At 40.8% G+C, this 13,498-nt stretch overlaps 1 long non-coding RNA gene across 1 annotated transcript in view; it reads left to right on the forward strand.

Annotated features, from left to right (window-relative positions):
• The window catches only part of LOC125779274 (uncharacterized), a 111,035-nt gene that overhangs the window by 34,522 nt on the left and 63,015 nt on the right, over positions 1-13,498 (forward strand). The window lies entirely within an intron of this gene.

Here is a 13,498-nt window from a genome sequence, read left to right on the forward strand (position 1 = left end):
GGGATATGTTATTTAACCATAAAGGTCCATTCCTAAGAGTTATTGTTAACTAACGTACACAATTTTTATACCTTAGCTCCTTTTTTCTTTAGTGAAAGTATTTACGAATTAATACCACTGCGATCAAAAAGTAAGGTGAAATTATCAGTTAAAACTTCCGGGCATCAGGAAGGAAGATAATTCATTTTATAAGCTAGTTGGACTGTCTATAACCTTTGCCAAGCGTCTTTTTCTGAAAAATTTTTGTTAGTAACCAACGAAGAATGTTTTGCATTCGAAAAGTGTCAAACCTCGATTGGTTCTTTCGTAACGATAATGCACCATATCATACAGCTTTGGTTTTTCTCGACCTATTTGCCAAAAACTCGTCTTACAACGTTCCGCAACCGCCTTTTTGGCTTCGTGCGACCTCGTTGACCAGTTAATGGGGGACGTCGTTTTGATACGACCGATGATATAAAAGACGGTTAGAGGAAGGTTTTCTGCTACATATGACAGATAAGGTAATTTCGTTCCAGCGGATGAAAGAGTTAAGTGATACAATACCATTGGTCTTTCTTCCAAGGAACGGCATTATCAAAGGAGTTAACTTCACCAAGAAGTTCAAGATTATCCTTGGCAACAGGGTTGAATGATTCCACTCTCGAGCTACTGCTTAGGGATAGCACAATTAAGTGGTACTCTGACGAACTTAAAACGTAGGACTTAATCGGTGCATGATTCGCATTACCACGCACCAAATTTTCCATACTTATGAGAAGCTTATGGGAGGTTTTCGGAGCATTTTTCAGGCAGAAGTCTTAGCCAAAAGTCGATGCTTAGAGATGAACCTCCTACGCAACTATCGCAATAGTCAAGCGACACTTAAAACAACCACCTCCCATGAGATCAAATCACTACTGGTGAAGGACTGTAGAGAACGGCTGATAAGCCTAGCGGAACGTAACCAAGTGCACTTCATATGGGTGTCCGGTCCCAAAGGTATAGCCGGGTATGACCTGACATACTTCTTTCGTTCAGTAGCTTGTTAAAGGCAACTTTTTTTTTTGAACTTTTTAAGTTCTTGAAAGTCACGAATGGATCATTTCTTAATAATAGTCATACGGTGCGGGTACATTTTAGTATTTTGATCAAAATATATTTCAGATTTAAATTTCGTTGATCAAACAAGTAGACTGTAATTCTCAACAAGTGTACGTTATTTATATAATAAATATATGAACTTTAAAATATCGGTAAACATTATTATGAAATATTTTTTTTTTAAATAAACATTTAATTTTATTCAACGATTGGTATGTGGTGCTCAACCAATGAAAAAACGTACTATTACTTAGTTAAAATAAATTAGTTCTAGCTGGCCACCAAGCAACTTCAGTCAATATTGGAACAAATCAAATAATAGACCACATTATCGAACCATAAAGGCGATATCCTACCAGAAACTCGAAATGCTTGCACCACAAGCTGCACACATTGCAAACGGAATGCACTTTTTCCAAACACACACTGCAAATATTTGTAACGGGATATTAACCGAAATTCGTTAGACATTATGAAAACTCACACAACCATGCGAAAAGCGATTAGTTGGAATTACATAAAAATAGTAAAGCACTAATGTCTGTCAGGGAAAGGACATGTAGAAATGTTTGAGAGGGACCAAAGCATATAAAAATAGACCTAAGTGAAACTATATGTGTGACTAACACACACATATGTATGTGCAATTTAGTAAATATGTGTGCATTTAAGTCACCCAAATTCATTGGATTAAAATACGCAAACTCTACAAATTCACACATGCGCAGATTACGACCGCAAACAAACGCACAGACACTCATAGATATATATGTATATGTACATATGTATATCTACAGCCAAAAAGCAAATATATGTTTATTATACGAAGAGGAAACGGCGCTAATTTACCTTGCATGCATGCGCCGGCGCAGTGAAGTGTGCAACGTGCAGCATGCAACATCCAGCATGCAACCAACAGTGGCCAAACAATAAAAACAACAATGACATACGAATTGCCCGGATTTCCGTGCGTATTTGCACAACGGCCGAGCTGACCCCTCGGCCACTTGATGACTGTATTAGCACAGCCAGCCCGCGCTGGACCACTGCGTGATGCTCTCTAACGGCAAACGCTTGAGCACTCGAGCGCATGGCATTATCAACGCTTTGACGCTAAGTCATTCAATTGAAGCGACCATTGCGAATGCGACTTTTTGCGCTGTGATTGCCAGCTGGCGCATATTTTTGTCAGTTATACATACATACATACATACATATATACATTTTCTGAGGGGGTTGCATGTTTTGGGTATCTAATCAAAGTGCTCGAATGCGAAACAAATGAATTGTGCAAACAATTGTAAATCACAAATGCATTTATCACACACATATATACTTGTATATACATATGTGTATGTGTGCGCGCAATTTAAAATCGTAAATTTACTTCGTTACTTGCGAAGAACCATTCACGGTCGGCATTAGGTAGCTTGTGTGCATCAAGGTGTTAAGTGTTGATTGTATTGATTAGTGATTTCGAAAACAGCAAATCTCCAAATCACATTTGGATTTTATTGCCGCACACACTTCAAATTGCTTTTGTTGCTGACGCAAGTAGCATTGCGTTTTGTAGTTTTTGTTATTTGAAACTATTGTTGCCGTAAGCCGCTCAAATTTCACACAATTCCAATAGCTCTCTAATGCCAATGGGAAATTTCGCCAATGCGACGACCTTCAAATTTTGGCAGCTAAGCGATAAATCTTCAAATCCCTGCCACAAGCGCTCATACAATGACAATTTTTCGAATTTTACTCGCAAACTAACCATTTTTAGGTTGTGTAGTAACCGATACTTGAAAACATTGTAAACTGGTTGTAAATGCATTGTTTTACAGCTGTTATGGGTGTGTCAAATAACGGTAGAGTACAAATTAAAGTGCACATTATACAATTGTGGCAAGCTTCGTAGTATATATGCATGTACATACATGTACATACCTATATATGTTGATACATATGTATAGCAGCTGAGCTTTATAGTATATGTCTAACCCAAGGCCCACTTCAACTCTCTCTTCAACTTCCTTGCAACTGCAGCCGAGTCATAAAAATATGGTAGTTTCACGACGTCTCCAAAAAACCGCAAAGTATTAAAAAATAGGAAAAAAAACAATGACCGTCAACACAAATGAGTTTCTGCTTAAACGAATCGACACCCGCGGTACTAATATGGCAGTTTTACGATCTTTAGAATTTGATACCACTTTGCAGTTGGCGAAATTTGTGCGACGAGAAACGACAAGTTCCGTAAATAGCAATGCAAAGTTAACAAATTAGAGACAAGGTAGTAAAGTCGAGAGAAAAACAAATTAAAACAGGACAAAACGTTAACTTCGGCATTATTGAACAAACAGTCCATATAAGGACTGGATTTTTTTCGATCAGTTTGTATTAAAGCTCTATGTTATAGTAGTCCGATCTGAAAAATATGTTCGCAGATTGTGGATTGGTAGTGTGAAAAAATTTAGATCGATGTGGTGCACGTCGCCTCCTATCTGGTGCATCCTGGGTGTAATCTAAATGACCTGCGGTCTTCACGGCCTTACCAACTGCTGTACCTGACCTTACCATTGACTTAGACTATGAATAGAAATTTACGTTCTGGATTTCGGTTTGAAACCTAGGCTGGTGGCTGTGGCAATTTGCCACCTGAGTATACGGAGACTCAGCAGATATGGCTGGTGGGTTAATATCAAAATAGCCTCCGTTCAGTTAAAACCAAGGCAAGTCTCGTAGTAATCATAATGAAATCGTGAACAAGTGGAGTTGACCTGATAGTGAACAAAAACCTTTCCTGCGTTTCCTTTCACACTGGAATTAATCTCTGTTGCGGACAAGACCGGGAATACCGCCTGGCTGTCCGTATATATATTGTTTCTTTCTGTATCCTCCCATATTTTTTCAATAGAACTCGTCAGCTCTTCTCTATACCAAGTACTTCCAACTCAATAACAACCTCTTTGGTTAAAAAGGCATGAAATAATCTTGAGATTGATTTCCGTCCATGTCGTAATCTCAGTGCGAAAGTCTTTAAGCTTTTTGAACAGAAACTTCAAATTTAATCCATACATACCCATTCTGTACTTTTATGAAATTTACTTATGTACTATTAAGTATACTGTACTCAGAAGAAAGGACTCCATTCGGCTCTAGGTCTATTGTGCCCAATCTTAAGCCACAATGACCCACCTAACCTCAGCATATTGATAAATTCCTGTCACAGCGACCCACCAAGCTTTATCACATTGATAAATTCCGGAAATCAATATTGTTCCTGGCTACTATAGAAGTTCTAAGTCTCTCACTAGGGAGATCACAGATTAATTTGCTAGCATCCGTCTTGAGACCCCTGACCTTTCCTTTGTACGATAGAACCACGGTTCTTGGATCAGAAGGATGCTCAGATTGTCCGATGTGAACCTGCCCGCGATGACAGTGCAGGTTTATCTTAACAACTTCCACATTGACGGCCACTATATGATCGGTTCATCATTGCCGTCTTCCGCGCTGCCATCCATCGGGTCCATTAGCCCCTCCAGAGGCTACTGTGTAGAGGGAATCTTCTCTCCTTGTATGCATGTGCTCATGCCAGGGACTTCCAGGGTCTCAGCAGTCGCAGCCTGCTTTGACATGCTAGCGTCGATGTGAGTGGCATCCTCATTCATCACCATATTCTCCGTCGCTCCGCTCTTAGTGGCAATTTTAGGCTTATATGACCTTATGACCACCAAGGTGATTCGTAGTTCAGGCGGAAGCTTATTTTTGACTCATCGTCTATACAAAGGTTTAGTCTCCATCCGGAGACTTCGTGCTTGCTGCTGGTTTTTTATGAGCCCGAGAGCAAATTCAAATGACTGTGCATGGACGGAATCTCGTCTTCCGTTTTTGAGGAGAAGTTGAGGCCTTCTCAGGCTACCAGCTTGGGATTGATCTCATTCAGCCACATAGCGGACCTCTCATCCTTGTAGTCTACCTGCACCATGTCTCCTCTCAAGTGGACCCCGTGGAAGGATGCTGCGTTTCCAGAGCCTCTGAATACCTTTCCCATGAGGAGATCCTGAAGCAAAGAAAGCTCTTCCGGCTCCAATGTCTCCGCCGGGTAATTGAGAGGCAGGATAGCCATTTGGGTGCCTTCTATATACGTATAACTACGTCGTTTTTTCTCCAACCGGATTTGATTTTCGATTTGTTGGTGTTAGGTTCAGTCATCTTTTCCTTACAATAGCTTTTGACAACCCGCAAGAGTGGTGGCATGCAGCGCCTCTCATGCCCTTGCGTCTCAACAAGGTGCCTGCCATTCGCAGAGGGTAGTTATGGTTCAAAACGGCTAAAAGAATAATCTAAAAATATTGTCTTTTTATTCTTATCTTAACTGAAAAACGTATATGCCGCTTGACCTTCGACATCTGCCTAAGCGGCGGCGGCAGCTCGACGTAACTTTCGTTATGACCTAAGAATACTGAAAATTGCTAGAACATAAATATAAGAGCACAATACCAGGGAAAAATAAAGTCTCCACGCCCAACGTGGTCAAGCTGAAAAAGAAAGGTTATAAAAAGTCGAACGCACTTGAAACGTACAAGTTGTAAATCTGCATGTACCGCTAAAGCACAAAAACACGCTCGTAAAAAAGGTCTGAAAATTAATTCAACATATGTCAGTTATGCACTAGCGCTTTTATGTTGCCACAGCGTTGCATGCACCTACTACAGCGGCTCATATTAACGTGCGTGTACGCGATTGTGGCAAGCAAACTTGTTTGGAACGTGCAACCGCTTGATGCTACAAATCCGCTGCGCTCGCCGTTGCACATCCAGCCGTACAGCTATACAAGTCAATGCAACTGTGTGCGTGCGCGTTAAACAATAAAAGTCGCTTTAATGATCGGGAACGTCATAAAAAATATATTATGACATTTACATGACATGTCTACGGTTACGCGCTATTTTCGACGCTTAAACGTCAGACGACGGCAACAACAGCAACTGCGCACAGCCGTTAGAAATCCATTTTCCAGTGAAAATACGTGCGATTGCTTGTGGAGCATGCGCCGCCGCTTTGCTTTGAAACTGCTTTACAGCAAACAGTAGTTGTTGTAGAAACTTTGCGCTAATCTTTATTGCTAAGTAAGTACACATTCGTTTATTAGCGGCTTAAGCCGGGCGGTGTCATATGGAGTTTACCTGCCGACTTTACGTCTGACTTTAGTACTAGTCACAAAATGAGTGTCTACAATTACGTAGATTTGCGATAAGATACTTTCAGGGGAGTTTAGGATTGGCAGTAGCAGCCTAGCGGATTCCTTTGTGTGAGCTCTCTCGCAATTGGTCATTATGTTAATGAGTAACTCTCTAAATGATAAGGAATTCGTTAAAGGCACTTTCTATAAAGGGTATTAATAGACCTTTTGCAGACTTCTGGGTTAATTGATATAGACAACTCAAAAATGGTTTCATAATCGGTGTCCTTACATCCTGACTCGAAAAATATATCAGTCTTCAACTCGATCCTCTTTGTATCACATACTTTCACGCTTTATTTGGCAGAGAAGGTTTCAAGTTAGGCTAAAAAAGGGTGGATTGTGTAGAGCCACGCGGACCACCAACAGAACTCTTAACATATACACGGATGGATCAAAACTGACTGATGGAGTGGGCGCTGGGATCTGTTCCACGGATTATGATCTCAGGCGACCCTTCAAACTTCTGATATATTGCAGTGTCTTCCAGGCCAAAGTCTTAGCGGGACACCGTAGTAACCGACATAAACAAGATCGATATACAATATAATATATATACAAGTAGTACGTCGTTACGGATGGGTGGGTCGAAGTCTTCAGCTCAGCGTGCAAACTTGCGCTGGTTAGCTCCTGTTCACTGCTAATACCGAAAGGCAGAGGGAAACCTCTCTGATGTACTATCGAACTCTCAGAAATCAGAGTGTCCCGCAGACGTTTATTCAACAAGACTCCTAGAACTGGGTCAACTGATGACTGGGCGTTGTGTAAAACGGAGCTTTCAATGTACAAGTCCGAGTTAAGAAAGGCACAAAGGACCTCACGGAAAAGCTTCTGGGGAAAAAGTAGAAGGCTGTCAAGAGAGTTCTCTAGGTTCAGTCGTATTCTCGGAAAAAAACACCGTTTCCTCAGGTTATCTTAAGGATGCAAATGGAAAGTGGGCCTTAAGCAGTGATGATACACTTCAGATGCTCATTGATGCTCACTTCCCGAACCATACATCCTCTGGAGAGATACGCGCTCGGAGTGCTGTAAGATGACTGCCCGTCCTTTGTAGACCTTCTGGATGAACGATACTTGACCTGGGCGATCAATTTATTCACACATTCCAAGTCCCCGGGACTGGATGGCATCTTACATGCACAGCTGCAACAGGCCATTAAGGTGTCATGCAGCAGATCGGCATTTATCTATGCGAACTGCATCAGATTGGGTTACATCCCGTGGCCCTGGAGACGAGTCAGAGAAACGTTCATACCGAAGGCTGGTAGAAGTTCCCACATTACGGCCAAGGACTTTAGGCCCCTCAGCCTTTCCTCCTTCTTACTAAAAACTGTGGAGAGACAGATGGACTGGTACAAAAGGAGGTGCCTACAAGGTTTAGCTCTCTCTCCTTTTCTATGGATCCTGGTCGTTATGGACGTGCTTAAAAAACTTGAGGATCGTGATTACCAGGATGTTGAAAGAAAAATCTTTGTTTCTTCTAAAAACTTCTGGAGTGAACTTGAAAAGATGCCCAAAATAGGAATATATTTTTCTTGCAAATCCGACTAGATCGAACTTGATAGGAGTCTTCCACAAAATGAACGAGGAAAAATCTCTCTTTTGTACACATCCTACTGGATCGGATTTGACAAGGAGTTTTCGTATGGATATACAAAGTTAAATACTTAGAGTATTTGGACTTGATTACATAAAGATGAACCCATGCCCAATTTTCTACAACTTACCGACTGCTTCCTCAAAAATTACTAATCTTGGTAATGTCTCTCTGTGGTTGGATGATCTCACGAACCGGATCAAAACCAGTGACCGATGTTTAGATCGTTTCAACGTGTGTAACCGAAACCAACCTCAGTTTTTATACGGTCCAGGACCAGCATTATGTAGAAATATTGGGTTTCATACATATTTGTCGCCACAACAACAACTATACTTGGCGTCAGAAGAGGGTTTTCACAATTAATTAAACTACATGTTTCTCTTCATAAGCCAGTACAGTTCAGTTTATATAGTCCAACGCCTTGCCTCCAAAACCTCCACTTATCTGCTAAGAAACCGCAATTTTTCTTCAAGTTATCATTGCGCTTCTTATTTAAATATTCATTTATCTCTCGTTGGTTTTTTATTTATACATTTACATATAAGCCTTGCTTTTGTGTGCTTTTGCAATTTGTTATGCTGCATGCCACATGTGGCAGAGGCATGTCCTGCCACCCACACCAGCTAAATGTCAAGCCAAACAAAACCAAATGCAGGCACTCATGCTTGGCTAAAAGCGGCATTTAACACACACACCCACACATGGTCACATATACACAGACACATACAGTTACACGAAAGCACGTGCAACACATATGTACATATTTACCAACAAAGCAATATGCATACAAAATTACAGTCTACACATACATTCATATATTTATGCGCTTGTATTCAGTAACTTAACCGCTTGCTTGTAAGCGCATTTTCCTATATATGTGTTGGCGTGTGTGCATTTGTATGCCTTCCACAAATATTTGGACTATTTGTCGCCTACACAGTGTCGCAATTACCATGTTTGCTTAGCGCGTTGCATGACATTGCATTGTGTTGCATGCAACATACCATCCATCTTACCCTCCCAGTCGACGGCTTTATTCAGCTCAGCGCATTGTGTTTGCCAGCCATGGCGCATATTATCCTTTGTCAATGACAAACGCCTTCCTTCACGCTGTCAACAACTTCAATTCTCAGCCAACACCATCCCGCATTCATTCTATGCCCCAACACCGATGCGCTGCTCTATTCTAGTCTAGGCTTTGAACTGTGCTGCATTCTATTTATTCGATTTGCTAAAATGTCACATGCGGTCGGCCAAATGATGCCACACATCTGACGCCACTGCGCTGGGCTCAAAGCTGATTTCGGTTTGTCTTCATATTTTCATATGGATTTGGCGACTGTCGTCTCTGTATCGGCGCTGGTATTGTTGTTTGTAGCCGCTGACGTGTTGGCGTTGAAGTACAGTGTTTCATTCTCGCCGAAAATGTAGAATTACTACGGTATCTTAAGTAGAGGTTTCGAAAAATAAAAAAGCTTGCGCTTGTGATGAGTACGCTTAGAAGACATGTCTCTGCTTTGAGATGGTCGATTGGCTTCCGTTTCGAAATGGCGATGAATAAACAATTCTTGAAAGCGTTGAGCTTTGCCCATCCTCTAACTTTGTTCTTTAAAACCTTTTCTTAAATATACATTTCTTTCTTTTTTGCTGCGAGGAATGGGTTAGATTAGATTAATCTGGCTAGGCCAATAAGCCTCGCATAAACCATTTTGGTCCTTTGCTATACCAGATGGAGTTCAGTTGCTAAATCCAGGAGGAGTAGTCATCCCTTAAGATACCTGCACTTGACTCAAATTTTAACAGACTCTGCGTCCTCACTATCAATCGTGGGGACCGCAGATGCTTTCAGCATAGTCTTGTCAATGCGTGCCAAGTGCACAAGAGAGGCTCCATTGTTTCCCTGGTGCGTTGCTCTAGACGTTTCCTGTCTTCCCGTTCTGTCAGGCCTATCCTGCGGTTGTATGTCGCTACCAGAGCTGCAAAGGATAAAAACCAAGAAAATGAATCTCCAATCCCCGAAGAATCCGAGTATATATTCTATGTTGAATAAGTTTAAGCGAAATAACTAACTTAAAGTGAGAACAGATTTGTTTGACTGTACGATCTTTTTGACCCGCAGTGAGAAGATCTCCGAACTACTGGCTCTTATCAAATGGATCTAGCCGCAATGGTTGGTGTTCTGACGGGACACTGTCCAATAGGTTCACACGCGGTGCCGCTAAATCTTTTGTCGGATGCCAAAGCTGTGTAGCGTAAGACGAGGTGTAATCGTCTTTTCACTGCCTACTCTATTGCCGGAATAAGGTTGAACTATCTCGGTACACACACCTTTGGGGAATTTAGAGAAGTTGTTAGCGTCGATCTATGGGGATGATCCGCTTTTAGGAGGGAGCACAAAGGACAAGCACTTATCCACGTGAGAACCATCGATTTTGGACAAGCCCTACGACCCAACCTACGTACGTATAAGATCAAAACTTCTAGTTTTCCTGATATTGTTCTTTTCTGAATCTGTTCGTGACTCCAATTTTCAATATGTACAGTTTTGTTGCGAGTTTCCTTAATGAATCAACTCCAAGTTCAACTTACACCAGGATTATTGGACCTTAGCTCCCAGCCCGTATTTAGTTGTGTTGTTCTATTCAATCTCTCTCGACTTTGCTTTCCAAGCTTTTATAGAAATCATTCTGGTTTTGAAAACTGCGAAACCGAAGATATTAGAAATGTCGGTATTCTAATATCTTCGGTTTCGCAGTTTTCGATACCAGAATGATTTCTATAAAAGCCCTATATCATATACAGGTTCTTTACTAATTCTTTTACGGAGAAAGTCCGTCTGTCATTGCCATACGGTCCATGATATCCAACTAATGATGTGAAACTAAAACGGTCTTCGGGCTATTTGGAAGTTGGATTTAGGCAGACCGGAGATCGACTCGATAAAATACCCTCAAAAGCTTTCCTAATCCTCAAAGCAGAAAGATTTACAATTATTTTACTTACTCTTAGTGAGTAAAGAACTTTTTATATGCTTTTATGCTAAAAGTAATGCTGCTGTTAAGGATATTATGACTTCGGTACAGCCGTAGTGCAGCCGCTTTTTCTTGTTTTTTCTTGGCGCCAAAATGTAGGCAACAAATACTAAATCTGTTTAAATATACATGTTTCTTAAGGCCAAACTCACCTAGGAACACTGTATCTCTGCAGCAGCGACTTATTTAAAGTTCTGAGTGTAATCACGCTGCCTTGTAAATGTTCATATGTATATTTCTCTGCGTCTCTGTGTGTGTTGAGGTCTTGGCAGCGCCCCAAATACACAATAACAGCAAATTATTTAATATTCATAACATAATTTTGTGTGTTTTGCATTAATATTTGTTTTGCTATATTTGTTGTTGTGGCATGGCTTTGTGTTGTTGTAAATGCCGGCACTGCTGCACATTCTTCTAACATTGCCGTTATTTTTATGGAATGTATATATGTTTATGTTTGTCATATGTGTGTGTGTGTGCTTGTTTTATCAGCTGCAAATTGTACACTTGTAAGCATATTTGTATTTGTATTGGCCTGTGTGTGTATGTGTGTGTTTGTCTGCGTTTATTATGCAATGCAATAATTCTGTGTCAGCATGTTGTCTCCTCCGCATCGAGTAATTTTTAATAAAGTGCGCCTTCGGTTGCCACAGTTACACGCAAATATCCTGCCGCTTCGCCCCTCAACCACATCCTGCCTACAAACACACACACACACACATACTTGCAAACATAAATTCCTTGTTATCTCTCTTAAAGTGTCCTTTGTCCTTTTGTGCTCTTCTACTCTTCTTATTTGCATTTGTGCTTTTGTTTGCAACAACAAAAACAACAAAATCAACAACAACGACAAAACAAGCTGTTTGTGTTGTGAATTGCTCTTGAGTTAGCTCGCTCGGTCGTCTCTCCCCACCGCTCCGACGGCTGGTGTGTGTGCCTTTATATTTTAATCAAAAGCTCACAAGTTCACTTACAACAAAATTCTGAGAATTAAAATGTGGAAAATATGCATTTATCTGCTGGTTTTCATAGATTCGTTTTAGCATTTTAAATGAAGTGTGGCAAAAGCTGTCAACACTTCAATTTATATTCATTTGTGAAATGTGTGCGCAAGTGCAGCTTCGAGTTTTCTCGAGTCCTTGGCAAACTCGAACGTTTTTTCAAGCACTTAAATTACTTAATAATAAGGAAAATATGGTGTAAACACAGGTGCCACATATTTGAAATGAATTTTCTATGCAGAAACTGATTAATTTTAATAAATAAATGTGAACATGTCTGAAATTATATGCGAAGATGCTCGAGAACGAAGAAGAAGATGAAAGAATTTTGACTTAGTCAGCACTTTTAAGATCGCGGTTTCGTATTCTCTTGAAAAGCATTCTAAAATCGCATAGCGTTGGGTCTGTTATACACCAATTAATACTTTATGTGAACTGTCTGAGTTTTGGTCTCTGGTCATAGTAAAAAGTTGGCAACTGCAAAGCCGATGAGCTAGCCAGAGGAGGCATGGGAATGCGACTGAGTGGGATTTCTATTGGCGCCTTACGTTCTAACACCGGACCTATGGATCTCGCTTACGCATAGAAGGCACTGGCTTGTCGCAGAGAAGATCCACTGAACTACTTGCTCTTAGCAAAGTTTAGTTTGTTGCAATCGTGATGGTTTTTACTGACATAGACTTAGTCGAAACTGACATTAGCTGTCTCAACAAATTTGTGTTAGACTCAAAAAGCTCTGTTGATTTGTAAGTGATCACTTACATACTCGTATGAGTTTTCGATGTCAAGATGTACCGACCTTCTAAACTGTCTAAGTGAGATCTCTGTTAGAATCGACCTCTTAACTTAACGTGAATATGCTCACACTCTTATCTCAATTCTTCTCGGACACTCAGCTACTTCTCTGGTTTCACCGCCTCGTTCTTCTTTCTCAAGTCGCTAGTGCGGTGAATGTTAGTGACAGGAGATATTTTGTCTTTCCATCGTGCACCATTCATTTCCATTCCATTTTCCGTTCCATTTGCTTCGCTTCCTTATCCAGTCTGGATAAATCAGAACTAACGGCGCGGTTTTTGAGGTCAATGATATCAATATCATCCGCGTACGCCAGCAGCTGTACACTTTTGTACTTTCTCTATTAAGTTATGCAACTCGAATTATTTTCTCCAGATAGCTGGACTTCAAAAGCGGTGGGCTATCATGAGCTCTTATGTTGTCGCAAGTGATGCACTGAGCTCTTCGGCTTGCATAAGTATGACTTATCCCCAGTTAGCTAGTTAGTTATTTCTAACTGGTTATTGTCCTATCGGTCTCTACGCAGTAAAGTTGAGAACCTTTCCACATACCAGCATTAGAAACTATTTGGAGGAAAACGAGTTAGAAAACTTTCTTCTTGAGGGTCCCGGCCTTTGCGAGATCAAGGCTTAAATACCTGTGAGCTCACAATTTGAGATATCTCGCTGATCTGGTGGGGTTAGGAATAATTAATGCTGGCTTTAATGTGCTTTGACGACTTAACAGATCTAATTACAGAGGTTTATTT

The sequence above is a fragment of the Bactrocera dorsalis genome, chromosome 1 (genome assembly GCF_023373825.1).
Source record: "Bactrocera dorsalis isolate Fly_Bdor chromosome 1, ASM2337382v1, whole genome shotgun sequence".
In the NCBI taxonomy this organism is placed as follows: domain Eukaryota; kingdom Metazoa; phylum Arthropoda; class Insecta; order Diptera; family Tephritidae; genus Bactrocera; species Bactrocera dorsalis.